Genomic DNA, 18103 nt, shown 5'->3' with positions numbered 1-18103 from the left:
GGCTAGTTCTGGAACACAAGTCTTCAGTACTGTTGCCGGAATGTTGTCAGGGCCCATAGCCTTTGCAGTATCCAGTGCCTTCAGATGTTTCTTGATATCACATGGAGTGAATTAGATTGGCTGAAGACTGGCATCTGTGATACTGTGGACTTCAGGAGGAGGCCGAGATGGATCATCCACTCGGCACTTCTGACTGAAGATGCATGCATATGCTTCAGCCTTGTCTTTTGCACTGATGCACTGAGCTCCCCCATAGTTGAGGGTGGAGATATTTGTGTAGCCTCCTCCTCCTGTTAGTTGTTTAATTGTCCACCACCATTCACGACTGGATGTGGCAGGACTGCAGAGCTTAGATATGATCCGTTGGTTGTGGGATCGCTTAGCTCTGTCTATCACATGCTGGTTCCGCTGTTTAGCACGCAAGTCCTGTGTTGTAGGTGTCATTTTCCTCATTTAGTATAAGGAAGATACTTTGTGGCACTTATGAAGGGTATGAAAACTACTGATCAATGTGGCGATAAAACAAAGCTTCAAAGTCATTGTACAGGAATGGCAGCCAATGCCATTGTATCAAGATCGTTTCTGTAGTGTCAGTGTCAACGTCAGTATCAGGGTCAGTGTTGGGATAAAATCTGAAGTCTCAGCATTAGCATCAGTATCACAGTAAGTATCAGGGTTAATCCTGTAGTGTTAGCATTAGGATCACTATCTGGGTCAATGTCAGGGTCACTTCATAGTGTTAGGGTTAGGGTCAATATCTGGGTCAGTGTTGAAGTGTCAGGTTCAAGTCCAGGGTTAGGGTCAGTATGTGGGTCAGTGCTAAAGTGCCAGGGTCCCTTCTGTAGTTTTAGGGTTATTATCTTCATTATGATTGTCTCCAGCTACATGATTTTATTGTGACTCTCTTATTCAATTTTGCCTTTTTTCCTCTTTGGACTGCAGTAATCTTGTTGCACACCATTCCACAGATCCCTTCAGTATTTTGCTACCTCAATCAAATGACAATTCTTCACATGCAGGCCCCGGGCAGTGAATAAATGTGTGATATACATCAACCATGTTCAACCATATGAGACACAACAGTCAGATCTGATCTTGTTCTCAAGCAATTTCCAAACCCGCACTTTAGTAAGTGTCAATTTATAACAGTCAGGGAAGGACAACCTGCCTGTCTTTCCCTTCCCACCATTAATGTTCCCTAATGCTGCTAGACATGCCAAATCTTCCTGGTGCGTATAGCTCATTGACACAATATGCAGCACACTTATCCAGTGAGGCATTTGCGGAGCTATCATACCATCCATCTTTGGAGAAACAATAGGTACAATAAGTCTCTTACAATGAAATGTTCCTGCAGTCTGTGCAGAACAGTTGCTGTTAGTGGTTGAAGCATTGCTTGTTTAAACTTGTCAGTCAGTATCTTCAGTAATTACAGTTTGTAATATTAGCTGTTCATCACCAGACATCTCAAATATTGTAAAGCTCCCATGTCCTAGAGATTAATCTAATAGTTCATCTTACCTTACAAGATAAACTAAACAAATCTAAACATCCTATCTCACCTTAGGTCACTAAAACTGATCAAATATCTCATCTCGCTGTAGGTGTTGATCAGTGAAACTGATCCAACTTTACTGCAATGCTCATTTGACTGGTGATAATAATGTAGCATAAGTTTTCTTTTACACATTTTTGTGATTTGTTTTCTCATCAGGGTGCTGGCGAATGGAAAACTTTTCCACACTGAGGCCTGGATTTTCCTGGGCCTGTCGGAGAAATGGCGAGAGGAGGAATTTCCATCTTGCTGGCACCTGAGGACAGGGCTAAAGCAGGAATCCTGCTCCTGACTGGGCTGGGGAAGGAAGGGATATTGGGTCCAGCTGTAGTTTCTCAGATTTTGCTGCAATTTAAAGGACCTGAAACACAGCAGTTCGATTACAAGAGGGGAGAGAAGGCAGGGGGTTGATGGGGTGGGGGGGATGGGTGTGGTGGGTGGCAGGGGCAAGGTGGAGAGAGGGATGGAGTTAGAACTCAAGTTATAATTCCAGTGGTAGCAGGAACAGTGGAAGGATCTGCAATGGCCTGTGTCCCAAGATTTTCTACAACTGTGGTGGAAGTCACATTTCAAGAGATAAGAACCAGACGACAAAGATTCTTTGGCACTCAGGAAAGGAAGTCTCAGAAAAAAGCGGTTCAAGCAGGTTGGAGGGAGGACACTTAGGTTGTCATTGACACCTGAAAGACCCCACAAACAGCTAGTCAGTTCCACAAACACTGAAATAACCTCACTAGGTTGACCAAGGTTAATTAAGGTACAAGTGTCCACACAGATGTTGAAATAATACTGGAAGTAGGACTCAGGACCTAACTAACCCTCCCCCATCCCACCATCCACAGCTATATACATTCCTGTCTTGCCAATGTAAAGTCCCACATCACACTTTCTACAGTGCTTGTGTGAAAAATAAAACAATTGCTGTGTAATCACAATGGAATATCTGAAATGTAATTGTGAATTGGTCTAAATCTTTATGTTCCTTGCGAAGGAGAAGGATGCACACAGCCATAGGCAAAGGATTTCCATGGACAGAAGAGTGACTATCAAGGCCCTTTGTAGATATGAGGAGGAAGCGCTACAACTCCAGGGTAGACACACCGGGGAGGCAGTGGGAAATGGAGAAATTAGAGAATAGTTGTCGGGTTTAGATTGGCAATGGAATGGACCAATTACAGTATTCTGAGTGTTTTCTGCCTTCAGATGCTCTGATTACATGAAAGGCCTATCATTGCTCAATCACGCCTTCACAGAGCATGGTATATGTTCCCTCCTAGAATAAATGGTCCTCACAAGTGCAAAACCTTTAAAGGAATGTTGTTAACAAGCAGCCTGCTGGCTCCACAGTGACCATTCCTGATTTACTGACCCCGTCAGGGCACCTTACTCATTCAAGCACCAGTCCATTTAAGGGACAGTAAAAAGTGAAACACTAGGTGAATTATCACTGAGCACCAGTGATCAAGAAGAGCTGGGAAAGAATAATGAGGAAACAGCCATCTCCCCAAAGGGACAGAAACAACAGCCCTCACCTGAGGAGCCCAAAGGCAAAGATCTCAGGGGACCAGTCTTTAAAAAAATTACGTCTTGAAAATAGATGCCATGCACAGGCTCAAAATAATGTCCTCTTATATGTTGCAGAGGTTGGATAATATGGAGGAGTCCACAAACCACATCTTCAACATCATGCAGGAGGCATGACATGATGTGAAGAACACCCTGGTGAATATGATGTTCCAGGAGATTTCTGCAGCATCAAAGTATAAGGAGGTCGTCCAAGAGGCAGTTCTTGCTTGCAGAGCAGCAATAACTGCTTCAAATGATGTCCTGCAGGGCCTTAAGGATGCAATAAGAACTATTTGGCTGTCTGCCATCTGGACCATTAGCCCAACTGAGCCCAGGCACTACAGTTGTGGGTGGCAAATAGTGGATGTAGGTGTTGTGTTTTTCATAATAGTGATAATATGATTGCACCAATGCAGTCCCCTCCAGTGCCAGCAAAGGAGGGGGCATCTGGCCTGGCCCCCAGAAGACATTGGATGCACAAGTTACATGACAAGAGAGGCAGGTCACTTAAGGGCATCAGCAAAATGGTCACGAGTGCAATCTCAGTATACAAGGACTCCATTTATGCATTTCCCGCTAGAACCCTCCTGTCACCAAGGTTAAGGTTTTGTGTAAAAAGAGTTTTAGACACAAAGGGCAGATACAGTGAATAAAAAGTCACAGGAGGGCATAATGAAGGGTAATGAAGAGGTAAGTATATAAATATTTGTTAACTTAGCGTGTTTATGTATGCTGAAACATTAACTCTGTTTCTCTCTCCACAGATGCTGCCTAACCTGCTACTTTCCAGCATTTTCTCTTTTTGTTTCAGATTTCCAGCATCCGCTTTTGTATTAGTGTTTAACTCATTAACACTTCTCTCCCAGGAATGTCCACCTTGAAGAAGTTCTGCTCTTCTGTCCGATGGGATTTCTGTTTGTCTCGTCTACATAGTGCGTCTTCAATGCCTTTTATCTCCCTTCTTGTGTTTGATCAGGTATCTACCAAAACTTGCTTTCACAGCCACATCCCCTTTCTCAGTAATTGTCTCCGGCTCCGACTTATTCCACCTGGATTCCAACTGAAATTCCACCCTTCCTGTTTTGGATCACCTACGATTACAGACATCGCTTAGACATTCAGAATTCCTTGATCCATTGTTCTCGCCACATTCTAAGATCTACTCTCAATGCCATGCTCTGCCACATGCACACTCTCGACTCTCTCTTCAGCAGCACCGACTCACCCTATCTCAAAGCTGTGCTGGTCCACAGTTTCATTGCATCCTTCGCCTCATCCGGTGCTTTAACAAAAAACTTTTTATCTTCCTTTCAGGTGTGAAGGATCACAAACTTCCACAGCTCATGGGTACCAACACCCTTCTGGATCCTTCTTCCCCTTCCCTTCCCTGTGACCCCAACTCTTCGTTGAATCTCACCCCTTGCTGTATATTTACGATACCCTCTGACCTTCCTCTCTCTGACTCTGAATGATCTGCCCCCACCAAAGACCTCAGCTTTATCCCCTTACACCCCCACCTCAATAAATTTCAAGCATAGCATGACGCTAAGCTCTTTTTCCGTCGCCTCTGCCTCTGCGCCTAATTCTTTGGCCAATAGCCATCCTCCCGCTTAATGAACCCTTTTACTCATCTTCAGTGTCCTCCCTCCACCTGGACCCCTCCCTCTGGCCTCTTACCTTCCCTCAATATTTTCATTGAGAACTGCCACTGTGACATTGGCAGTCTCAATTTCTCTGCTCCCCTCACTCACTCTAACCCGTCTCCCTCTGAACTTGCAGCACTCTGTTTTCTCAGGTCCAAACCTAACATCATTATCAAACCCACTGACTAGGGTGGTGCTGTTGTTGTCTGGCGTACTGACCTCTAGCTAACAGAGGCAAAATGTCAAGAGGGGGTATTTTATGTGGGTGACGGGGGTCTTGGCCACCAGCTGAAGCGCCGATGAGAGCCCCGCATCGCCTCCTCTGAGGAAGGCCCATCACATCACATGCCAATTAGGCACGTAAGTGGACAGCGGCAGGTGTTCCCTGGATTAAGGACCCTGGCGACAGAGGTCCTGCCTGCTTAGAGCTGCTGGCCAATCAGAGACCAGCAGCTCTTTTACTGAGCAGTGCCGCCACAGAGGTGGTGGCTGCTGCTGCTAATGCACCCACTGGTAGCCATGGATCCCCGTGGGACCCAGGCCACAGGTGAGTCATGGAGGGATTTTACAGGTGGGGGTCACAGGGGAAGGGGGTGTAGGAGGGTCGGCAGTAAGGGCAGGGGCTTGGCTCTCGGCAGGCCCCCATCCTTCCTGATGCCGGGTTCCTCGATCAGGCACTAGGTGCCTTCTAATGAGGGTCCCCCCTCCCCCCCACCCTGCTGCTGGAGTGCCTGTTGCCACGCAGGGAGCATGCCAAGCAAAACTGTGCAGGTTGCTTGCCGGCTGCAGTAGAGGGGGGGTGGGGGCGGGGGGGTGTCCCTCAGTAAAAGGCACCTAGTGCCTGATCAAGGGATGCAGCATTGGGAAGGATGGGGGTCCGCTGAGAGCCAACCCCTTGCCCTTACTGCCCACCTAAGGGCCTCAATTGGCAGCGGGGCAGGTAGGCCATCCACGGGCTTTCTCACCAAAGACTTAATTGGGGTGGAGTTGGGAAGGTGGCGGGGGGTACCCTGCCACCATCCCACCTGATTAAATGCTCCCCCTGCCTCCAAACCCATTGTGGGGAAGAGCATAAAATCTCCTCCTCCCCCAACTCTCTGACACTTCCTTCTACCTACCCCTGGACCATGATCCCATTTCTGAAAAATAGCAGTTCTGATGAAAGGTCACAACCTGAAACATTAACTCTGTTTTTCTCTCCACTGATGCTGCCAGACCTACTGAGTATTTCTAACATTTTCTGTTTTTGTTTCAGATTTCCAGCATCTGCAGTATTTTGCTTTTGTATTAGCCCAGTATAAATAGTTGGCCACAATAAGCACAAATAGTATAAGTGGAGGGATTGTAATTACATTCATTGCCTCACCAATCATTTTAATTCTCTGTCCCACTACCCTCTGACCGCTCGGTCCTTGGCCTCTTCCACTTTTCCAATGAAACTCAATGTGAGATTGAGGAACAGCACCTCTTCTTTCAATGAGGCACTTAAAGCTTTCCAGATTCCTGCTAAGAGGTATAGGTCATTTCTAACCACTCTCTCTGGGCCCCTCATAATTTTATAGACCTCAATTAAATCTCCCCTCAGCCTTCTTTGTTCCAAGGGAAAAAGTCCCCAACCAGTCGAATCTTTCCTCATAGCTAAAAATTCTCCATTCCTGGCAACATTCTCATAAATCTCCATTGTACCCTCACAGTGTGACCTCATGCTTCCTGTAATGAGGTGGGCAGAAATTTTGAAGGTTAAGATTGAGGGATTTTTATTAGATATGGGTATGAAGGAATATGGAGGAAAGGTGAGTAAATGGAGTTGTACTGCAGATCAGCCATAATCTGACTGGTGGAACAGGCTTAAGGTTCTCAATGGCCTAACTCCTGTTCCTAATGTTGTGTATTCCATGCAGCTTTGACATTCACCTCCCCAGGTGGCCAGAAAATCCAGCCACCGTCTACCATTGCAAGGGAGGGGGGTAAAAGGCAGGCCCCCTCAAGATTCCATCCATTTTTCCCTTCGTACAACCATTTAACAATTAGCGATAAAGGTATAAATTATTCCGTTTAAACTCTATAAAGTACACGAGCACTAAGAAAGGAAAATCTTGTGTCTCCTTGGCTCAGTTGTTAGCATTCTTGCTTCAAGGCTCATTTCTACACTTGAACATATAATCCAGGCTGACACTTCAGTACAGTATTGAAGGAGTGCCGTCTTTCAGATGAGACACTAAATAAAGGCCCCACCTGCCTATTCAAGTGATTGTAAAAGATCCCTTGCCACTACGCATAGTAAAGCATGAGAGGTGTTCTGACCAATATTTATACCTCAAGCATTATCACCAAAACATATTTGTTTTGTGGAACCTTGCTCTGCACAAATTAACTGCTGCAATTGCCACAGAATAACAGCAATTGTCCTTCAACATTCTATTTAATATGGCATTGTTTCGGTATTAATTGATTGTCGATATTTCTTCTTTTAACCAGACCAGATGATAGCTACCAACCACAGAAATGCTTCAAGTGTATTTTTTTTAACCTACCCCTCTCTATTATGTGAGGAACCTCTAGTATTTTCTATAGAATTGCCAGCTGGTTTTAGTCAGCTTTGGGTAAAGGGTTAAATGATATGGAGTCAGTGACATTAAAAACACAATGGGAAACATTTCTTACCTTTTATTGACATTGCCCTACAGTGCAACTCAGCCTCTAACTGTGGCACAAACTGTTCTGAACTAGACCTGAATTCATGTAAACTTTCACGTTCTCACTGCACATTACAGGTTTACGCAACCTGTAAACTCACACCCAAATGTGGAATTAAAATATACACCCCTCCCCCAATTTGTTCTATTACTTCAAACACTGGGCGCCATTTGCTGTAAATATTTTAAGCCAGAGATCATCATTTCTAACTGTGCTGTAGTGCAACCTGTCAGAGCACCAACATTCTATGTGGTAGGAAAGCAGACTGTGCCTATGATTCCCACAAAGAAGTCTACCCAGACTACTCTTGTGTATACCAAAGTAGTTGGCTACCACAATAAAAATGGAAAATTCCTCAGGCTTCCAGAGGTCCCTTTTGTCCTTTTACAACCATCTGCCCATTTGTATCTGGATTTTGCATTCATAGGACCTCAATTTGAATATTTATGGAGCTTTACACTTATTTCAGGCAGGCATCTTGGATGACTATAAGTAGCCGACCCAATACGTTTATGTGCAGCAGATTACAATATGAAATTTGGAGATCTGATGCCAAGTTTAGGCCAGAAATAGGGTGACCCTGAGTTGAATTTCCCCCACCCCCTTGACCCCCACCCCCCTACCCCCACCAATGTCTCTTCAATTCCAAGAGTTGTCCAAGCTATCTTTTCTATGTAATAAATTGCTGGGCAGGTCTAATTTTCAGTAACGTGCAGGTTATCAAAATGCCTGCTTTATGGTACACATTGGATAGGTGACCTGTTCCCCATCTTGTGCCAGTGTTCCTGTTGAACAGACCACTGGCATTGTCCAGTGCGAGACTTTGCCAATTCCTTTACCTTTTGTGTGGAGAAATACCTCAATTTTGCCTAGGGGCTCTTCATTATGATACTGCCGCAGTCTTACTTAATACATAATTGCAGGTGCAAATTATACCCCGCATAATCAGAAACATTTTCATTTGCTGGTAAATGACTAAAATAATATTAGCATAATCATGTATTAGGGATAAACTTACAGAGTGAGCGTCTTTTATATCTACGTGTGTTTTGATAAATTTAAGAGTGCAAGGAGTCTTTAGAAACAGATGTTTGAGTTTACATTTTCAACATAAAAGAAAAATATGGTGGCTTGCCTTGGGTCTCTGTAATTGCTGCAACAGTTGCCACAACTAAAACATCTGCTCTTACCAAAGGGCAGCAGGTAGTGTTTCAATTCACATAGTAACAGGTCCCTGTGCTGTCTCATGGATCCAATTTCACCCAAAATCTGCTGTTCACACAATCTCTCAGTAATTGCCAATCAAATAACTAAACTTCTGTCATGGGGTCAAGCCAGACGGTCCATAGTTTTGAAAAGTCAAGGACTTTCACAAGTAATTACTGAGATTACTCAACACCACTAGCTGTTGTTTAGGTCAGGGACTATAATTTACATCTCACCTTTAACACCCTGCTTCACCCCATTAATTGGCAAGATGTCCAGATCAGAAGTGACCACAATGCTCAAACTGTTTCCACTAGCCTGAGGTTCATAATGTTTCAGATAAACAGGAAAACAAAATTATTTTATCCATATAGCATTACCAAAGGTTCAGGCAGTTGCTGAATTCTATTCATTTTCATTGCAAAATCAATTGGAGGTGCCAAACACATTTCAGCTTTAGTGCAACACCAAGGTCTCAGTTATCCATATTGCCTGTGATCATATGCCTGCTTACAGCTGAGGGGGTCAATTAAGTGAACAAAGTGCATAATTGTATGTCAACTGCTAAAACACCATATGGAAGCACGATGCAATGCACTTTGTAAGTGTTTCATAATTCAATGGCATTTTGCTTCCATTCACACGAGTTTAACCATTGCAGATTGTGAAGCTAGAGGATTCATTTGTTGGCATTCAGTGTTAGTGTGTAGCTATTGGCCGCAGTTCAGAACAAGAAGGATATGGAACCCACATAGACATTCCTACACATCTGCTTTCAAAAAGTAGTACGATGTATTGGAGCACCAGGGCACCATGCTGTGGAGTGGCAAATAGAGGATTCATCCCCAGTGTATTGAGCTTCTGACCTCTACTGTGCTACACAAGGAAACACCAAGCAAATGCTAGATGTTTCCCAACAAAATCAAAAAGGAAAACCGAAGCAGTGTCTTCACTGGGCTGTTTCTACACATCTCTAGATGGCAGTGCAGTGCAGCATTGGCAGTGAACTGAGAGCAGCCAGTGTCAGCTGGGGCTCAGTTGGTAGCACCTTTGCCTCTGAGTCAAAAGTGCAGTACTGAAAGAGTGCTGCACTATTGGTGCTACTATCTTATAGATGAGATGTTAAACTGCGACCCTGTCTGTCCTCTCAGGTGGATGTAAAAGATCCCATGCTGGGAGCTTGTTCTGTGCCAGTTGGCTGCTGCCTTCCCTACATTACAACAGCATTTCAAAAGTACTTTCTGTACCTGCTAAGGTCAGACTGCAGAGTTTGCCAGGGTGCATTAAATTAGTGCACAATATGACAGTTTTATGTACCAAAGACAGCTTGATGCTGTTTTTGTGTCCCAGACTGTGCATGAGTCCATGACTCTTTGTGCTTTCATGTGCAATTTTGTATGGTTCTGTACATGACCATGCATGTTTCTGTGTTTGAGCATATATGTGCATGTCTGTGTATGCATATCTCTATGTGGGTGCACGTGTTTGAGAATTTGTATATTTTAATGAAGAAAAAGTTGGGTTTTTGGGGTGCATCATCTACACAGTTAGTTTATCTTTTTCCCCTCTTACAAACTGAACTTTATTTGCTTTATTAAAATTCTTTCATGGGATGTGAGCATCACTAGCAAGGCCAGCATTTGTTGTCTATCCCTAATTGCCCTTGAACTAAGTGGTTTACTGGACCATTTCAGAGGGCAGTTAAGAGTCAACCATATTACCATGGTCTGGAGTCACATGTAGGCCAGACCAGAATGGCAGATTTCTTTCTCTAAAGGGCATTGGTGAAGCCAATAGGTTTTTACAACAATTGATGATAGCTTCACAACACCATTACTGAAAGTAGCACTCAATTCCAGATTTCTTTTATGAATTAAATTCCAACAGCTGCTATAATGGGATTTGAACCTGGGCCTCTGAATTACTAGTCCAGTGACATTACCACTCTACCACCATCTTCCCTTGTAGTCATTTGTTGATATAACTTCCCTCTCTTTTCATATAAACAAATTACAAATAATTTGAATAAGTAATTTATGATTAAGTTAAATGTGAATGCATTTGGGAACCCCTTTCTCTAACTGTCACTTAATGTTTGCGTATACACAGGATGTCAGTTGAGAAAGTCATTGGGGTTGATTTTAATTTCCAGCAGATTTTGAGTGGGTGGGGGCAAGTGCGGGGGAAGGGGTGGGGGGATGTGCCAAATGCACTCACAGTCCCAGATTTCAAGCCTGGGGTATTTTAACTCCCGAGTCACAACTGGTTAACTCCCAGCCTGAAACAGGTAGAAACTAGCAGCCATCCGCCGGGTGAGAACACAAGTTTGGGCAGCTAGCTGACACCTTTGCTGGCAAGCTGTGGAAAGGCAGTTACAGGAGATCTTCGAGAAGGGAAAGGGGAGAGGGGTGGGATTCCGGGGCAGGGAGGCCGTGAATTTCTATATAGTGCTCTTCCTGGCTTCACAAAAATTTCAACTTACGTTGGAGGGCATCTATGTCCTCCTGATGGTAGCTGAGCTACCCTCATCTGGCAGGAAAGCTGCAGCTACTTCCCCACTAAGGCTTTAGTTAAAATTCAGTGGGTGGGATCTCAAATTGCTTAAATATATGAGTTTCCTGTTTGCTTCCAGCATGGTCCTCAACTACCTAATAGCAGCGAGCAGTTAAGATGGTGGCCTGCATGATTCCAACAGGAGTTAGGCAGTAAGGCTCCATTTTAACATAGCCAACCCCCATCCCACCTTGTTCCCACTGGACAAGGTGGGTTAGAAGTTTCCCCATTGAGTTAAAACTCATTTCTTCAGTCTTCCATGTCCAGATAAAAAAAGAAAAACTGCAAACACTGAAAATATGAAAAAGACTGAAAATTCTGGAAGTTAATATGAAATAAGAACAGAAAATGCTGGAAAAACATAACAGGTCTGTCAGATTTTCAAATTCATAAGGCAGCTCACCACCACCTTCTCAAGGGCAATTAGGGATGGGCAATAAATGCTGGCGACACCCACATCTCAGGAACAAATAAAAAAAAAGCTTAATGTTTCTGTTGATCAGAAATGCAGGTTTTAATGAAGGGTCTCCATTCGAGCTATTAATCTGTCCTTTCCCTTTTAGATGGTGACAGCCCTGTTGTGTATGTTATAGTGTTCTGTTTTTATTCTGTACAGCCTTTGTATTGGGTGACAGGTTTCAGTTTCCCTGGAATGAGGCAGCACCGATAGTATGAGACTCTGGAAAGACACGAGGTTAAATTGTTTAGAAACAAATACAATAAGTACGGTACAGGGCAGTTCTGCAATCCACTGATACACAAACCTGTCTGGGCATGTCTTACGGCTATCACTGATTAACACTCCCACTCCCACTGCGTTTCAATATTACAGGCTCTGCTGTGATGGCAAGAATTAATCAAAGTGGCAATCCCTGATGGTGGTATGCATAGGCCAACTCAAAACTGACGTTATTTGGATTAGATAAAATACCTTTAAACAATAATTTATGTAGCTGTACTAGTCACTTCATCGTCAGAATAAGATTTGCTGTTTGTGTACTAAGCACGTAACTGTCAACTGTATCTGAGTCAGTAGCACTCTTGCTTCTAGTCCTACGTCAGGGCTTGAGCACAAAAACCAAGACTGACTCTCCAGGACAGCCCTGTTGACAATGCTACCTTTTGGCTGAGAAACCAAGGCCCCGTTTGTTTGCGCAGGTGGATGTAAACGATCCCATGGTCAATATTTATCTTTCAATTAACATCATAAAAACAGATTATCTGGTCATTACCACATTGCTGTTTGTGGGAGTTTGCTGTGTGTGTACTGGTTGCTGTGTTTCCTACATCATTGCAGTGACAACACTTCAAAAAGTACTTCACTGGCTGTAAAGCACTTTGAGACATCTAGTGATCATGAAAGTCTCTATATAAGTGCAAGTCTTTTTCACATATCTTAAGGAAAATTAGGGGAATGAGTCAGAGACGAGTAAAAAGTTCAGTAGACGGAAACTTGGAGATCTCTTCTGAACTTGTCCATTCACCCTACAGATGCTGAGTGATCAGTTTAGTGTTTCCAGAATTTTTGTTTTAAGGTTTCCAGCATTTACAATTTGTTGCGTTTTGTTTACACTAAGAAACTTTGAAGTCACTTGCTCATTTGCTCATATAACCTATGCAACTACATGAGAGAAAATGGAATTGAAAGATATGCAGAAAGGCTGAAATGAGGTGCATGAAATGGAAGGAGACTCATGTGGAATATAAACACCAGCACAGACTAGTTGGGCTGAATGGCCAGTTTCTGTGCTGTAAATTCTATGTAAGCAGAGAGAGCTGAGATGGCCACCCAGAAAAACGATTGTGAGGTCCCTGTATGTTATACAGGAAGAATAAGATCATGAACTTATTCCTGAAAAGTATTTTTCCTGTTTGGATAGGTGACTTACCCACATTATGTTGATTATTCTTTTAAAGGAACTGTGCAGTGGGCTTTTTGGAAGCTATTCCTCAGATATGCTTCCTATTTAAGCAGAATTGTTATATAATGAGGGGCCATCAGACCTACAGTTCATTGAGTGTAAACCTTAAGAGGTTGTGCACCTTATTGCTGTAACCAAATTTACTTGGGCTATAATCGCTAAATATTATGCTCAATCATGAGATAGATGGGGCAATGGTCAAGTACTTTAAATAAGTCAACAACAACTTGCCTCTGTAGTGCTTTTAATGTGCATAGCATCATAAAGCATTTAACAAACAAGCAACATAGGGAAAATGAATACCAAGCCTAGAAAGAGAAAAATTAGAAGGGGTGACTGAAAGTTTGGCTGAGTAGATGAATTTTAGGAGGTTTTTAAAGGTGGAGAAGTTCTGAGGGACTTCCAAAAAGTTGGAAAAGGCAGCTGAAGGCTCTTCCACTAAATATGAGGCAACTGTACAGGAGATGTACAAAAGGTCAGTGTCAGAAGAAGAGAGCCTTTGGGAGGGGATACAAAACTGGAGGAGATTGGAGTGGGGCATGTACTTAAAGGTAAGGATTATAATTTTGAATGTAATATATTTGGAATGTGGAACCTAGATCGATGAAGGTGAAAGAACAGGACTTGGTGTAGGGTAGAATACATGCAGCAGAGTTTAGATAAGTCAGAATTAATTAGAGAATGTAAGAAGGAGAGCCAACAAGGACAGCATTGGAGTATTCAAAAATACTGTGGATTCTGTAAATCTGAAGCAAAAAGCTCTGATGAAAGGTCACAGAGTTGAAAGGTTAACTCTGTTTCTTTCTGCACAGATGCGGCCAGACCTAATGAATATCTCAGCATTTTCTGTTTTTTATTATTGGAATAATCAAGTCTAGAGGTGATTTGGGCACATATAAGGGTCTCAACAGTGATGGAGTTGAGGTAGGGATGGCTGCAAACAATGTTACAGAGATGTGAGTAAGCAGTCTTGGTGACAGATAGGATCTAGGGTTTATTGCTCAGCTCAGAGTGAAACAGGAGGCCAAGATTGCAAACAACTTGGTTCAGACTGAGAGAAATGATTGGGAATGGGAATGGAATCAGAGGAAATGGAATGTCGTTTGTGGGAGAGGTCAAAAATGATAACAGTCTTAGGTCAGTTGTGCATCTGTGTACTTGTATTTGCACCCCAGCTCCAACCAAGTGCTCAACAGGACTGAACCACTGGATTTTCCACCTCAATATAGTACATTATTCATTAGTACCAACAGAGCTTCTATGGTGTCACTGATCACGGTAGGGCAGAAGGTAACCTATTTAATAAAGGCAGGAGCATTATAACATGTAAGGCACATAATTTTATTCTGCTGCTGCAATAAGTAACTTTGTGTATTCTTTGACGCCACAAGCTGTAAATGATATCCATTCCACCTTAACAGGCAACTAATTGTTATTAGATTTTGATAAAGGGCTACACCTAAAAGGTTAATATTTTCCTGTCTTTACAGATTCTACTTGACTTTGTGGGAGTTTCCAGCATTTCCTGAGTTCTTTTTTCTCTCAACCCAATCTTTGTGCAACAGATTAACAACAAATTTACACTTCTGGTTGGTCAATTGTTCCACTGTAAGAAAGCTATGGTATTAAAGGTTCAGCCCTTGTCCGAAAGGCATACTCCAATATGTCACATTCACTGTTTCACATGTTGCCAAGGAAGCTGGAATCTTGTAACATGTGAAGATTCATGCTCAGATGATTCTCGTATCTTCCCTCGCATTGCAACAAGTTTCAACGCTTTATTTATTCTGTTCAATGCACCTGCACCCCCTCAATCATTTTTAACAATGTCACAAAGCTTTCCAAGAACTGTTAATCACTCCATTTAAAGGAGTTAATCGAAATGTAATAGTGGAATCGGATTGACCAACTATGTTGGTGGGAGCTCGGACAGCATGAGAAACAAAGCCACCCACTCTGACAGTTAGTGTTCATCCTTTGTAGTCGAAGATGACCGTGAAATCAGTTAAGTTTCAGGTGCAATGTGTTCAAAGATGACTAATCAGTCCAATTTGAGCACTAAAAGATCTCGCATGTTGGACATACATGCATTGTTGGTGCGGCAGAGCTGCTTGCGGCTCCGGACGTGCGTCACATTTCCTTTTGGCCAGTGTGACTCTTCTGTTCACAGGACGTGGCGCCTGTGCGAGGTTCTCTCATTTCTCAGAGTCAATGTTGAAATTCTTCATGGAGACCTTCAGGGTGTCCTTGAAGTGCTTTCTCTGGCCTCCTTGTAAACGTTTCCCTTCAATTAGCTTGCCGGAGAAGAGATTTTTTTTGGCAAACTTTCATCAAGCATTCTGGCAATATGTCTTGCCTATTTTATCTGAGCTCTCTTCAACTGAGTGTCAGTCAGGGAGAGAATCTTAGTATTTGGAACCTTGTCTTGCCATCTGATCTCAAGTAGTCTCCACAAGCAGGTCATATGAACGTGGTGTAGCTTGTTTGCTCTAACAGACTAAACAATCAAGGATGCCACCAATGCTCCCTATTTATCAGTAAAATACATTATTAACCATACTTGGAGTGAAATTAACAGTTCTATACAACGGCAATGTTAAAATGAAAGCAGGCATATTTCTGATAAATAGTCAAAGCTGCTTTGTAAATCAGTGATTATCAGACAAATGCTGTGGGTGTTGGAAATCTGAAACAAAAACTGAAAATTGTCTGGAAATATTTGATAAGTCAGGCAGCATCTGCGGAGAGAGAAACAAGACTTAGCATTTCAGGTTGATGACCTTTCAAAAATGTTGATGCTTTGCTTGTACTATCCCAGTCTCCCAATCAGGAAAGAATGAACCACCCATAAAGAACCATTTCTCCCTCCACTTTGCAGGTGGATGAACAGGCTGCCTTGAGCATCTTTCCCTCCTGCCAGTTAGATGAACAGCCCATCTTAAACAATCCACACTCCCCACTGAAGGAGGATGAGCAGTCTACCGGGATCCTTGCACTCTCCTGTTTAGAGGAGACGGAGCAATCTGCCTGAGCTGTCCCATTCTGCTGGATGTTACAGATGTTTTTTGTGTTAACAACAACAACTTGCATTTATGTAGCACCTTTAATGTAGGAAAACATCCTAAGACACTTCACAGAAGACAAAAATTGACACCAAGTCAAGGAAGGTGATATTAGGAGGGGTGACCAAAAGCTTGGCCAATGAGGTAGGTTTTCAGGAGGAGAGTAAGGTAGAGGTAGTAAAGTAGAGAGGCAGAAGGGTTCGGGCGAGAATTCCAGAGCTTCGGGCTCAGATGGCTGAAGACAAAGGTGTCAATGGTGGGCGAACAGTGTGGGGATGTATAAGAAGCTAGAGTTGGAGGAATGCAAAATTATTGAAGGTTTGTAGATAAGGAGGAGTGAGGCCATGAAGGGGTTTGAAATCAAAGACAAGAATTTTAAATTTGAGGCATTGGTAGACTAGAAGACACCATGGATCAGCAAGTATAGGGGTGATGGGTGAATGGAACTTGGTGCAGGTTAGAACACAGCCACTGGAATTTTGGATGAGCTCAAATTTATGGAAGGTGGAGTATGGCAGGACAGTCAGGAGAGCATTGGAATAATCAAGTGTGGAAGTAACAAAAGCATGGGTGAAAGTGACAGAAGGACATAAGAATATAAGAAATAGGAGCAGGGGTAGACCATACAGCCCCTCGAGTCTGCTCTGCCATTCAATACAATCATGGCTGACCCTCAGCTTCAACTCCACTTTCCTGCCTGTCCCCCATATCCCTTGATTCCGTGAGAGACCAAAAATCTGTAAATCTCAGCCTTAAATATATTCAACGATGAAACATCCACAACCCTCTGGGGTAGAGAATTCCAAAGATTTACAGCCCTTTGAGTGAATAAATTTCTCCTCATCTCAGTCGTAAATGATTAACCCCTTATCCTGACTCTGTGCCCTTGTGTTCTAGATTCCCCAGCCTAGGGAAACAACCTCTCAGTGTCTACCCTGTTAAACCCCTTCAGAATCTTGTATGTTTCAATGAGATCACCTCTCATTCATCTAAACTTCAGAGACGAGAGACCCAATTTACTTAACCTCTCATCATAGGACAACAACTGTAGATGGCTAAGTCAGAGAAACATTAGGGCAATGTTACGGATTTGGAAGTAAGTGGTCCTTGGCATAGAGCGGATATGGGGTGACAAGCTCAGCTCAGGGTGAAATAGGGCCCAAAGGCTACATACAGACTGGTTCAGCCAGAGGCAATGAGAGGGGAAATGGAATCAATAGCCAGAGAAAGAGAGAGATAGGAGAATGAGCAATTCACTCAGCTAATATTATACCATCTTGAGCAGGAAACAAAGTTGCACCAGTCTATCCGACTCTCTCAGTGGAGGTTGCCATGTGGAGAACCCTCTTCATAGGCTAATCAATGTTTGTATGGAGACCCTATCTGCAGTTACAGTTTCTGTAAGAATGCCCAGTGTGCTTAAGAACTGAACAGCCACTTTATGAGAGCCCTTTCTGTGCTTACAAAGTATTTTCAATGCTACAGACTCCAATTTAATTATTCCTGCTCCGTATGTGTGGCATCATACTCGAAATATCAGTTTTGAATCACGTGGGAGCAAAATGAACCAGTTTTGCTTGTTGAATAATATAAGATTTAAATGTTGGCTTTTGAAAGGTTCAAGGGAATGGGATTCTACTGGCAAGGAAAAGCTGATGTGGTTTGAAAGCTATGCGATTTGAGATAGTTTGTCAGAGGAAGCCACTAATGAGACAGCCTGCTTGTGCGCCAGTTCCCTAGGAGAGAATAAAAACTAACATTGTGTTATGTCGGCATACAACAACGTACTGGTGTCCAATTCCTCAACTAGGGTGGGAAACAGCCCTGCAGTGTGACATATGCAAACACTTAGTCAGGCTGGGGAGGTAAGATTCCCCAGCATGATGTTACATAAAATTG

The sequence above is a fragment of the Heterodontus francisci genome, chromosome 19 (assembly GCF_036365525.1).
Source record: "Heterodontus francisci isolate sHetFra1 chromosome 19, sHetFra1.hap1, whole genome shotgun sequence".
NCBI classification, from domain to species: domain Eukaryota; kingdom Metazoa; phylum Chordata; class Chondrichthyes; order Heterodontiformes; family Heterodontidae; genus Heterodontus; species Heterodontus francisci.
The sequence above is the reverse complement of the archived record's forward strand: the minus strand, read 5'-3'. Positions refer to the sequence as shown.